Genomic DNA, 13,117 nt, shown 5'->3' with positions numbered 1-13,117 from the left:
ATGACATGTAGTTAAAGTTGTCTTAAAGTTAAAGGTGTGTGTGTGTGTGTGTGTGTGTGTGTGTGTGTGTGTGTGTGTGTGTGTGTGTGTGTGACGGACAGCCCCCAGCAGAGCGATGTGCTGGATTGATCGGTGGGGTTTCAGGAATATGAGGAGCTTCGATCTGTCCTGATGGACGGCCAGCTGTCAGAGAGACCCCCCCCCCCCACACACACACACACACACACACAGCTTTCATTAACCACAGACAGGCTCACCTCCAGGTGTGTGTTCGACAGACTGACAGCTTAGAGAGCACCCTGATAGTGTTATATATAGTATATCGATGAGTATAGTTATATATAGTTATACTATTACTACTACTATACATACTAGTGATAGAGTATAGTTATAGAGTAGGGTGTCACCATGTTGTATTCTATATGTATACAGTATACAGTGATAGGGTATAGTTAGTATAGTATAGAGTAGGGTGTAACCCTACGCTATAACTATGTATATGAATGACATACATACATACATGTTTTGGATGTACCTGTATGTACCTGTATGTACGTCAATTATGGCACCCATTGCACTCCTGATCCTCCCTGGAAGGAGTGATCCCCCACTCTGCATTCCTTCTCATGATTCCTTCCTTGGTGTCATACATATACGGCCTGTGAAGCCCTTTGTGATCATTCCTTCATCACTCACCAGTGATTAAGGGTTATTCAAATAAAACTGAATTGAATTGAATGCAGGGGTTTGTAGGTAGGTAGGTAGGTAGCTTGATTCAGGTTATTCTTATTTTCTCCAGTATTCGACCGACTACCAAATGAAGCTGCGCTACATAGCCGTGCTACGTAGCTAACCTGGGGCTGTTTGCCTACTTGATAGTCGAGGGAGTCGCAGCCGCGGCTAGCAGGGGAGTATGCAAAAACCATACACACACATACGTAGGACTTGTCTCGGAGAGAGGAGGGCGAGTCGGGGCGGGGGGGGGGGAAAGCAGCACAAATGAAATATGCAGGGACACCCCTACGCATGCTTTGATGACGAGGAGAGGATCTGTGCTAATGATGAGGGTGGCTAGGCTACGCGGCGCCGGCCTGATCAAAAGGCAGCAGCAGGAGACGCTCATTAATGTGTTCCATATTCACTGTGTTTGTTTTGAGCGGGTGTGAGCAGCGTGAGTGTGTGCACACAGAAGAGCGGCGTACGGAGAGTGGGTCGCAGGGAGAGTGAGAACCGGAGCTCATTGTGGTCGACGCCACTGGTTTCATCTACGGGTGCGGGCGCTTGACTGTGTTCATGTTCGCCTTGGTCTGAAGGTTAGCGTCTATCGCTATAGGTCTACAGTATGTATCTATAGAGGCTATGTCTGTTGGTCTGTATCCATAGGTCGACATCTATATCTAGATATCTATACATCTATATATATAGGGGTATATATTATATATTAATGGGTGTACATTGATATCTATTGTACTTTATCTATATGGTATATTTATGACCTAGATCTATAGCTCTATATCTATAGCTCTGTATCAGAGTAATGTTACACAGTAACAGAGTGAGGTTATAGAGCAGGGGTGTCGAACTCAAACTGTACAGTGGGCCAAAATTGAAGTCATAGACAAGTCACGGGCCGGAGTTGTTGACGGGGGGGTGGGGGGGGGGGGGCGCCAAGACGCGCGTCAACACGTTAACGCTGAAATGCGATATGCCGGCAGGCCAGTTCTGATAGACATTAGATATTATCTGGCGGGCCGGATTAGGCCCGCGGGCCGTATGTTTGACACCCCTGTTATAGAGTGACAGAGTAATGTTATACACTAGCAGAGTAAGGTTATACAGTGACAGAGTGAGGTTACAGAGTGACAAAGTGAGGTTAAAGAGTGAGGTTATACAGTGACAGAGTGAGGACAAAGAGTGAGTTTATACAGTGACAGAGTGAGGTTACAGAGTTAGGTTATACAATGACAGAGTGAGGTTAAAGAGTGAGGGTATACAGTGACAGATTGACAGAGTAAGGTTAAATAGTGAGGTTACAGAGTGAAAGAGTGAGGTTAAAGAGTGAGGTTATACAGTGACAGGGTGAGGTTGAAGAGTAAGTGAGGTTAAAGACTGACAGAGGGAGATTATACAGTGGCAGAATGCTGAAAGGTAACAGAACAGCGGTGCATTTTGATTGTACATCATTGTCAGAAATAGGACCACATTTTTCCGTACAGGAAACAATCTGTGTCTGTCTCTCACGAGCACTGCAGACAAAAACGCTTGCGGACCGCAGTCCAAAAAATGAAGAGCCTCTTGTGTTTTACATCTATTGTAACCAAGGTAACCGCGAGCAGACTGGTAACTGTGCTCAACCCATTTGCCATCCACGGTTTACATGTAAGGTCACAATGGGATACAGGGCAGCACTAATCGAGAAGGAAGGTAAGCAATGTAAAATCTCTACCAAACGGCCGGTAATAGGGAAAAAAACAAAAAAACAACAGGATTCACCGCCGTGCAGAGAGAACTAATGAAGATAAAGGATAATGTGTGGCCGTAAAACACTAAGAGTAAGACCTGCTCTGTTTGCCACAGAGTATAGAAGTCTCGTACTTCTCCTTAAAATGGAGGACGGCTTCACCCGGGTCCTCCGCCATGTTGTTTCTGCGTTAACTTCTGCATCTGAAGATATTATATTATCCATTATATCAGCGGTTCTCAAACTATGGTACGCGTACCACTGGTGGTACGTGATACGCTATTAAGTGGTACGCAAAAGAGTTTCAAAATCATTCATTACTACATACTAGGGGTGCACGATAATTATCGGGCCGATAACAGAGATTATTACGTCATTCCGATAAGTCCGATATCATGACGAATAGCCCCTCTACAGCTGCACGCGTATATAGAAAATGTTTATTTTTATTATTATGTTACACCTTTCCTGCTGTCGGCTGAGGCTCCCAGAACGTAGTCGAGAGCACAGGGGAGACGTCGATGTTCTCTCGGGGTTAACACCTTCCCCTATGACCGGCAGTGGGTCTGCTTATAGGTCGGAATATGGTCAGAATGAAGCGGCCGCCGATTGAAAGGCTGTGTACTTTATTCTTAGTTTCACTAACTTTACAGTATACGTTGGCACAGAGACAACCAGATTCGTTCATTACTTCACTAAACTGACACACGCTACCGCTCGCTCTCCTCGCTCGTCCACTCACTCACACCCACACACACACTGCCATTCTCGTGCACACACATACGCTACTCTCGTAACACTTATTATTGACAACAGTTAGCTGAATATTATAGGGTCCTGGCCTTCCACTCCCTGTTTTCTCAGTTAAACACAGAAATCAACTACATTTGTCCCAGTGTTTGTTAGATGTGAAATGAAGCAAAAAAAGACGCTCTCTTTCTCCAGTAACGCACCCGTTTGCGACGCCTTTCTTATGCGTCGTTTCTTCTATTTGTCTGTGACTTCAATGCTCCAATCTTTCATCGATTGATGCGGATGTTGTGGATGCAACGAAATATATGATGCATCACTGCAGCAACATTTAAAATGATTGTAATGAGTTCTGCCCATTCTGCCAGACCAAAACACACCTGAGTGACAGGGGCCGTCGTGGACCCTATGTCATATCCCGCCCCTTGCAAGCCCGCCCCCCTAAACCCCCCGTTGATTCTACTGATGTCTGAGCAACAATGTTATGATCATATATATGTTTATGTGTGTGTGTTATCGGTTATTGGTATCGGTATCGGCCTTTAGGAGCTGAAAGTTATCGGTTATCGGTATTGGTTAAAAAAAAAAAGTTATCGTGCATCCCTAATACATACAAACATACATACATACATACAACAACAACAACAACAACAACAACAAAAACATAATATCAAAATACTAGGACGAATGGAAATACATTAACCAAGAGATCATTAAAAATGGAGTTTAAAATAAGTTTGGCCTTTCCTGTAATATTTTTGTTTCAATATCAGCTGACCACATCACATCAGTGAGAGAAAGTCTTGTCTTCACTTTCCATCATAAAAACAAAATACAGAAGCAGGATTGATGCTGAGCCACACCTGAGACTGAAGCTGACCTCAATGTATCCAGACATCGCAGGAAGTTCAGTTATCAGCGGGCTGGCCAACTTTCAATATTATTTGTATTTAGCCTTACATTTTCAAACAGGTTGTTGGTACACAGTTGTTATTCTTAATGTTCTCACTTGTTGTGTGCGTGTGTGTCTCTGTGTCTGTTCTAGTGTTACCACTTTGTACAGCTGACCACAGTTGACAATAAATAATAATATATTTTTTAAGACTAAATGTGCCTCCGGCGTGAACTGTGTGTAGCAGAATAGGGCCGCAGGCCTAGGCTACTGTAGTTTGCTATATTTTATAACATTGTTCCTGATGATGGTACTTGGGGAGACAAATCTTTTCTGAGGTGGTAAAGTTTGAGAACCACTGCATTATATTATATATTATATTCCACAGCGGGCCGGCACTGCCTATGAATCATTCAAACAGAACATGTTGGGCTTGTTGTGTTAGTGACGGAGAATACGGTATCACACTGTTAAATAAATAAATGTGGTCTTGAAACGCTGGGCTTACATATAGAGAAACACATTAAACACCGCGGCGGCCTTGCACGGGTGGTCCCATAGTCCCTCCGACAGCGGCTCTGAGCCTGAGAGGCGTGCTTGAGCCGGGCCCTTGGAGCCGTGCTGAGGGCCCCTGAGTCTCAGACTCTCAATGGGGCCGTTTGTTTTTCAATACCAAATCAATTACCCGCCCGTAGGGGGAACGGGCTGAAGCCATACCCCCGCTATGAGCTTCTCTGCAGAATAATGTACATTTAAATTGCTTCTGGAAACTAAATGGACGCATTTCAATGGCCGCCGTCTGACACGGTGCGACGCACGGCATATTAACCACGATGTCGACGTCGGAATCGTGGCTTCAAACTTTCTTTGAAGACCGTTAGGTTGCACACACTTTGACAGACGCATAATTAGTCCATAATTAAACTAATACAGATCATTGCTCCGGTGCCATTCATCAACCAGCACGATGCCTAACATCAATCGTCTAAATTAATTAACACTTTTACGCATGGATGGATCAACTTAACGATGAGGTCATCAACTCATCTGGGTTTTTTTTTCTTTTTTTTCCCACGTATGTGACCGGTGTGTGAGTAAACCAGCTGGAACTGGTCTGAAGACGTAGCGTCTACAGTGTGTAATTTGCCATGGAACCCATCTCGACGCATCACATGAAAGTGCCTGAGACAGTCTATTTATGCACGTAATTTCCAGCGCAGATGTGATTCCGTGCACTGCCAAGTAGCCGTGCAGCAATCACATTGTCTCCGCATTTGAAAGATCTATTATGTTTGTATCAGGCGGATGCACGGGACACTTATTAAACAATTCAACCCAACATCTGAACATCCGTGCACCGTTGTTACGCAAGGACTGGTCTGGAATACGCCGACTGCAGATGTGTGAGTAGGGTGACCACCCGTCACGCGTAGCGCGTGCGTGCACAGCTTTTGAAGCCCAATTCATGCGTCCCACAAATTGAGACCGTGTCACGCATAATCAATGCTTGCTCAAAAAAAAGTTGGTCGCTCTATATCCTGGAGCCCCTGGCAGCCAAACGATTACTTGACAGTTCAGCACGCTACTGTTGCCACACCCACCTCTCAGTTGAACTGCTGACTAGGTTGTTGTGTCAACTTGACAAACAATTTGAAAAATGGAGGAAGAGACTGAGTCTGAGGCACCGCTACCACCAATTAAAAAGGTGAGAAACGTGTCCAACAGAAAGAGACATCCAAATCTATGGATGCTTTCCTCCGACCTAAAAACGACTTTCTAGCTGACAAAGTGACTGCTGCAGAGCTGACGAGTGTGTATCACACTGTCCAACACACTACATCATATCGAGCAGGAGATTGTGGCACATTGTGACTTTTTTATTTTTTTTAACTGTTCCTGTGGTGTTGAGCAACTACAATTCCTGTTAATCCTATAATTTTACATTATAATTTATTTAAAGTGAATAAATTGTAATGAAAAATAAATAAAATTAAATAGTTAATACTTAAGTAAATCGTGAGTGGAAGTGCATCTGTGTGTCAATTCATTGAATGTTCAAAGTATTATGAACCTTTATTTAGAAAAAAATACACATTGGTTGGCCTATTCATGAGCATACATCAGTAATTACACATGTTTAGGGGAATAGGGCATTATTAATATACCATGTAAGGTGGTATGTGCTAGAAATGGGTAAACCACTATCGGTGAGTCTGCCTGTGAGGTGGGGGCACCGCCGCGCCAGGCAGTGTCCCCCATTGTCCCCCCGAAACATACCCCTTGTCCCCCCTTGGGCTTATTAGCAGGTGGTCACCCTATGTGTGAGGGAGGAAATGTAGGTCAACCTGGTGTGATCGGGGCTGTTGATATATATCTCACCCCCTGCCGTATCTCAGCTGAAACAAAAGGAACGCCACAAGATTGCGTCTGCCAGGATTCACTGCCCACTCTCTCTCCCACGACCCTCAGCCATCCCTCAGTCTATAACGTTCATCCTTCCTGGCCGGTTCTCATTAGAGTTGTTTCGATACCGATACCAGTATCCTGTACTGCCTAAAATGCAGTATCGGGTATCAGCGAGTACGCAAGTCTATGCGCCGATCCAATACATCACTTGACTTGACTATGACATGACTATCTAATTTACTACACAGGCAAAGAACATCACAAACACAGTGTTATGCTGCGTTCGTTTCCACCTCATCAGAGGTGGAAAGTCGGCCGATACTCAAGTTCAGGAATCGGTATAAAAAAAATGGTATTGAAAGATCTCTAGTTCACATTGCAATACCAAGAAAGCAGCCTCCAACCTTGTATTTTCTGATTCCTGTGGCTACTCTGACTACTTTCTCCCTTTGGGCAAAGCACTATAATAGCACTATAACCTCTTTTGTTTTTTTGTAGATGCTACTGTTGATAGTGTACTTTGATTGTTCTCAGCCCCAACCGCATTTGATAAAAGCATTTGCTGCTAGAGGACCGAATGTAAATGCACAGCACCCCAGACCCAAAACCACGATGGCCTAGAAACAGAGGAATCAAACCGGTGAATATATGAATAAACCTTGAGTTCTTGGAAGCATTATCCTGTAAGAAGCAAAACTTCTCCTCTCACTGCTTAGCAACCGACTCACCAAGAGCAACATCCGACCCTGGGATTGCTCTATGAAAGTGCCCATTGTGTGGGCACTTTGTGTGTACCCAGCAAGTATTACTGTTCAAAGCTCTAAATACCCCTGCCCGCTGTTTGTACTTGCGTCATTACATTAATTATTCAGGCACATGCATGGGGGAATCGATCAAATAATTCACAGCACACTGGTATTCAATATCCAAGAAGGATGCAAATCAGAACCACCAGATATAGCAATTTCTTTCTGCTGGGAATGACCTTCTTACTGGAATTCAGGACAAAAACACACACACTCCGCCATTTGAACCAAGCACACCAACCAATGCTACACAACCAAACCGTTAAACAAGCAAAGCAACAGATAGTCTACAGGAAGTGCGGGGAAAAACCTTAATTAAGATAGCGATTATCCTACGTTAAGCCAGCACAAAATCAGTCATTAAGCTAGCAGATAGCCTAGGTTAAGCTAGTGAATAGCCTATGTCAAGCGTTCATATGGCAGATGCTAAGCTAGCATGTAGCCTTCATCAAGATAGAGCTGCGATGCTAGGAGCTAGCTGCGTTGCTACGAGACTTCTGTGTTGCAAGAAGATACCTACGATGCTAAAAGATAGCGGTGATGCTAGAAGATAGCTGCTTTGTTATGAGATAGCCACGATGCTAGTAGATAGCTATGATGCTAAATAATAGCTATGACGCTAAAAGATAGCTGCAATGCTAGAAGATATCTACGATGCAAAAAAAATAGCTACGATTCCAAATGATAGCGGTGATGCTAGGCGATAGCCACGATGCTACGGGGGGGGGCCTTACCTTGAACAGCCGCAGGATGTTGGCCACCATGATGGACACAGAGCTGGACGAGGCCCCGATCACGCCCACCACGCGCTCCGGCTTGGTGACGATGGGCGCGCCGCCGCCCAGGCACTTGACGTCCGTGCCGTCCTTCTCGATCAGCGCCTGCACGAAGGTGAGCGACTGCTCCAGCGCATGGGTGTCCCGCGAGCAGGTGTCCAGGATGCGGGCGCCCAGCGTGATGTTGGGCAGCAGGCGCGGGTCATTGTTGATGCGGTCGATGGCGAACAGCATGGCCTCCAGCCTGTGGATGCCCTTCTCCTTCTTCAGCTCCCCGCAGGGCTTGCCGTCGTGGCCCCGCGAGTGCACGGGGAACAGGCCCCCCAGGGAGATGTCCCCGTCGATGCGGATGGAGTTGAGGTGGGTGTGGCCCGGGCCCTTGGGCTTGGGGGCCTGCGACAGCACGGCGGGGGCGCCGTTGAGCAGGAGCAGAGCCAGCAGCGTCAGAGTCAGAGTCAGGCTCCCGGGCGTTGTGGTGCGGGGCGAACCGGGCCCCCCGGCTCCGCACCCCTGGGCGGGGAGCATCAGCGCAGCCCTCAGGTACGTCATCTGGCCCTCCCTGTCCCACAGCGGGCGCGGGGGCGGCGACAGCGGGCGCGGGGCGGCGACAACGAGCGGTCTTATTGGAGGATGGCCAGCGGGCTGGTGGGAACGCCTCTTGAAGGAGCTGGCATGGGGACACTCGCCTCTCGTATCCAATTCAATTAAAACGGGAGAGCAGCTGTGCTGGTGGTACACTTCCACTGGAGCCTTCTCTCTCTCCCTCTCTCGCTCTTCCTCTCTCTCTCTCTCTCTCTCACTCTCTCCTTCTCTCCCTCTCTGTCTCTCTGTCTGTCTCTCTCTGTCTGTCTGTCTGTCTCTCTCGCTCTCTATTTCCTCTCTCACTCTCCTCTCTCTCTCTCTTTCTCCTCTCTCTCTCTCCTCTCACGCTGTTGCCGCGGTGACAGAGGTTGCCAGTGTGAATCCACCGGTGTGAGCTTGCCGTTATTCACTGAGAGGGGCCCGCAGAGTTCCGTCGCTCGGGGCGATGGGGAGGAACAAAGGTGAACTAGAAAGCTCTCGCTCGCTCTCTCCAGGGCACCTCCGCTCCCTCGCTCTCCCTCTGTTTCTCTCCCGCTCTCTCCTCCCCCCAACACCTCAATCAGTGGTGTTTAATCTACCCCCGGCTCCCCTGGGTGGGGTGGTGTAACTCAGGGCCTGCAGGGGTTACTGGGGTCCTCAGGCTCTCAAGCTGGGTACCTGGGAGGAGAAAGAGAGGAGAAGAGAGAGAGGGGGGGGGGAGAGAGGGGGGGAGGGGGGAGAGAGGAAGAGAGAGAGAGGGGGAGAGAGGGGGAGAGGGTGAGCAGTGGAACAAGGCGCAGAGAGAACAGATGGAGCTGTGTATTGGATGGGAGATTTTCAATATGCTTTTTCTTAACCTTCCTTTTTTTGTGTGTCTGTGTGGAATAGGACTCCCACACTCATCGCTTTCAATTCTGCCCTCACTCCCCCCCCCCCCTCCCCCCTCCTCTACATCTTCCATCTTGAATTGAAAAGGTTGCCTCGGTCTGTCAAGGTCTGCAGGCTATTGTACCGATAGAAGCTTCTCTTCCTGGGATGAATCACCAGGCCTGTCAGCTGACAGTCAGCTCTCACAGTCGCATCATTTGGTCTTTTTGCTCTCTTTTTCCCTTCTTAAAATACCTGTGAATATATCGCCCGAACACGCTTAAATATCCCAATGAAACTAATAACAATAAATGTAAATCCTGGTTAAGTTCATGGAGTTATTATTGGAATGAAAATGAAAAAGGCATATGGCAACCATGTCAAGACTTGGAAGTAATACTAAGTAATACTACGAAAATAAACAGGGGTTGTGTTGCTTTGAAGGTCTCCGAGGTGAACGACCCTACTTGTCTCCGAACTAATTGCTATTGATCAAAAATAAGTGGTAGTGTTTAAGAATTTCACATCGACCGCGGCGCGTCTCGGTTTTCGCCATTGTCCGTGTAACCAATTATGTTTCACCTTTCTGTGCATTCCTCCAAGATGGATACACCACACAGGGGGGGGTGGCACGGGGGGGGAATACATCTTGTACCAGCACACACCCTGCCCTCTCCTCGCGCTGTAATGGACTCTGAAGGAACAATCTTCCAGCAGCACACTGCCACACAGCACAGAGCATCCAGGCATTTGGCAGCGGTGCTCGCAGCCTGGATACACCGGGGCCGGGGCTTAGATGCATTGAGCCCCTATTGGAAGTGACAAGGTCCTTGGGATACAGCCGACTATCTACTAGCGAGGGGGGGGGTGGTAGTAGTTGCTATCCTCCAGTTGATTCACTTGCAGGTTCTGCTTTAACCACTGCGCTGCACATGACAAACAGTCGGGAGAGGATGGTGGCAGGATTTGACACGGAACAACAATAGCGGAACAATACTTTTAGCGGCTTCTACGAGCAGATAGAGATCGGAGAAGCCTGCTCTGTCTCTGTAACATATGGGGAGGACGAAAGGGAGACTTTGTCATTCCTTTCTGTGACCCCCATATGTGACCTAGACAGAGAAGGCTTCTTAAACAGTACCACTTATTTTTGATCAATAGCAATTCATTCAGAGACAATTCGTCTCTTTCACCTCAGAGATCCTCAAAGCAACACAACCAGTGTTTATTTTTCTTAGTATTACTTCCAAGACTTGGTATGTTTACCATACGCTTTTTTCTTTTTCATTCCAATAAAAATAATTTCATAAACTTAATGAAAGTTTAAAATATTAAATATTAAAATGTGTTTGATCGATATATTCACACGTATCTTAAGAATGCAAAAGAGAGCAAAAGACCAGATGATGCAACTGTAAGAGCGAACTGTCAGCTAACAAGCCTGTGACCGAGACAGAGGCTCACTAATGACCAGCATATGTGTTCCCTGTCAGAGTCGCCTTGGAATAAAAATGCCTTAAAGGTGACAAATGATACCAGCAGGTGTGAGTGTGATTAGCCGTTACAAGTCGGGCGTGTCCACCAAGATGTGTGCTGGATAGATCAGCCTAGCCTGGCCAACATTCCTCATCTATCCATCACAGATCTAGGTGGATACGCCCGCTTGTGATGTCAGAATAGGCAGATTATCCAAAACGTCACGTTGTAACGGCTAATCACACGCACACCTGGTGGTATAATAGAGGTGCCATCGAGACACCTCGAGGGCAGAAACAACAACTCAGCGTCCACCTGCCCAGTGCCCACCTCATGAACGCATACACAGTCATAGAACAACGCTAGCAAATCACGTTAGCTCTATGTTAGCATCACGTTAGCATCCACCATGACAAACGTGGGCTGTATTCAAGTCAATTCCAAGCAGGGTCAAGGGCTAAGGGGGTCTTGTTGCAACACAGCAGATCCTCTCAGGGTTGTTTTCCAGCCAGAGGGGGGGTTCATGTTTCATCACAGGAAGAAAGTGAAGAAGAAAGAGGTCCTGGTAAAACGGAAGGAAAATGAATGCTTTTTTTAATCCAATGAGATTACTCCATGACACGCAGATAATGAGATAAGATCACAGCAGCAGCAGAGTGGTAGTCAGACACTACCTAGACCCTGGATGATTCATATCAGCCACACACAGCAGTGTGGTGGACTGATAGACAAACAGATTATCCTAATCCCTCCAAGAGGAGAGAGTGTGGAGACTGAGGGCAGAATCAACAGAGTGAAATCGTGGGGATTCAAACCCTGTCATTAAAGGGATTGGGTCAGAAGAAAAAACACATTTCCTTTCAGTGCTTAAAACATTAAAACATCTTGTGGGGGGTGGGGTGATGGAAATCTTAAGATTGGCATATGGGCCACAATTGGGTTGCCTGTTGTGCTTTTTTCAGCGGTCTGACTTCCTTCCTTGCTGATGGAAATGGATCTTATTGGTGTTTGGAGCCAATTTCTCTAATGGTGCAGTTTTCTAAAGGTAAGATAAGGGGTCGGTCTGAATAAATACGCCGTGGAGGAGGGAAACGTCTGAGATAATGTGTGTGTGGACTGCGCTGGGGGATAATTAAATATGTAATAACATAGAGGGTAAAATGGAGTCCATCAGGGGGAACCACGGTGATGGCAGGACCGAAATGCCAGCGACAGCTGTTGGAGTTCCTCGAAAAATACCCGGTGAGCCAAACAGCTTTCCTCCCGCTCGCTGCTCCTGATAAAGTATGCATGCGCTTCAAAAGGCCATGTGATAACCTTCAGTCAATTGACACGCGTGTGTGTGTGTGTGTGTGTGTGTGTGTGTGTGTGTGTGTGTGTGTGTGTGTGTGTGTGTGTGTGTACGTGTGTATGTGTGTGTGTGTGTGTGTGTGTGTGTGTTTCTGCGAGTCTGTTTTTGTGCAAGTGTGAGTGTGTGTGTGTGTGTGTGTGTGTGTGTGTGTGTACGTGTGTGTGTGTGTGTGTGTGTGTGTGTGTGTGTGTGTGTGTGTGTGTGTGTGTGTGTGTGTGTATTTGTGTGCAAGCGTGAGTGTGAGTATGTGTGTGTGTGTGTGTGTGTGTGTGTGTGTGTGTGCGCGTGCTCCATGAAGAGAAGTCACAACTGGGTCTATCCATTTCGATTGTGCAGACTCGTACTGTTTGTGACACGGTATGAATAACTGATCTGTTGATCTGCTGAAGGCTCTGGGATTTTTATGGCATTTCCATCTTAGGAGCGACTCAACTCCCGATATTCTCAACAAATACACAAAATAAGTTAAGCGGCATCAAAAACAAAACAAACTGCATTTCCCCTTTATTCTATGGAACGCATTGATCATGGACTCTGGATCCAGCTCGGTTGTCCTTTTGAATTCTGTGAAAAACAGAAGAAACCAAGACTAAAAAACACATCCACTCCCACGTCTTCCATCACTTACCCCCCCAGCCCTCCCCGTCCCCCCTATACGCACCCCAATTAGCCAGAAACCCAGAGTGAAGAAACAAACGGGGACAAATAAAGTTGTTTTTTTTTGAAACACAGAGCAGAGCAACAAGCGCTGGAGAAATGACACGTCTGCTG

General features: G+C 46.7%; 1 pseudogene across 1 annotated transcript in view; it reads right to left on the bottom strand.

Annotated features, from left to right (window-relative positions):
- LOC311339355 overlaps positions 1–12,669 on the bottom strand; it is a 26,601-nt pseudogene extending 13,932 nt beyond the window's left edge. The window contains exon 1 of the transcript in view: positions 12,330–12,669. The product of the transcript in view is annotated as an uncharacterized misc_RNA (transcript). The remainder of the gene's footprint in view (positions 1–12,329) is intronic.
- Positions 12,670–13,117: the final 448 nt, after the last annotated feature.

Source organism: Micromesistius poutassou (genome assembly GCF_964030765.1).
Source record: "Micromesistius poutassou genome assembly, chromosome: 2".
Classification (NCBI taxonomy): domain Eukaryota; kingdom Metazoa; phylum Chordata; class Actinopteri; order Gadiformes; family Gadidae; genus Micromesistius; species Micromesistius poutassou.
This window is presented reverse-complemented; position numbering and strand designations above follow the sequence as displayed.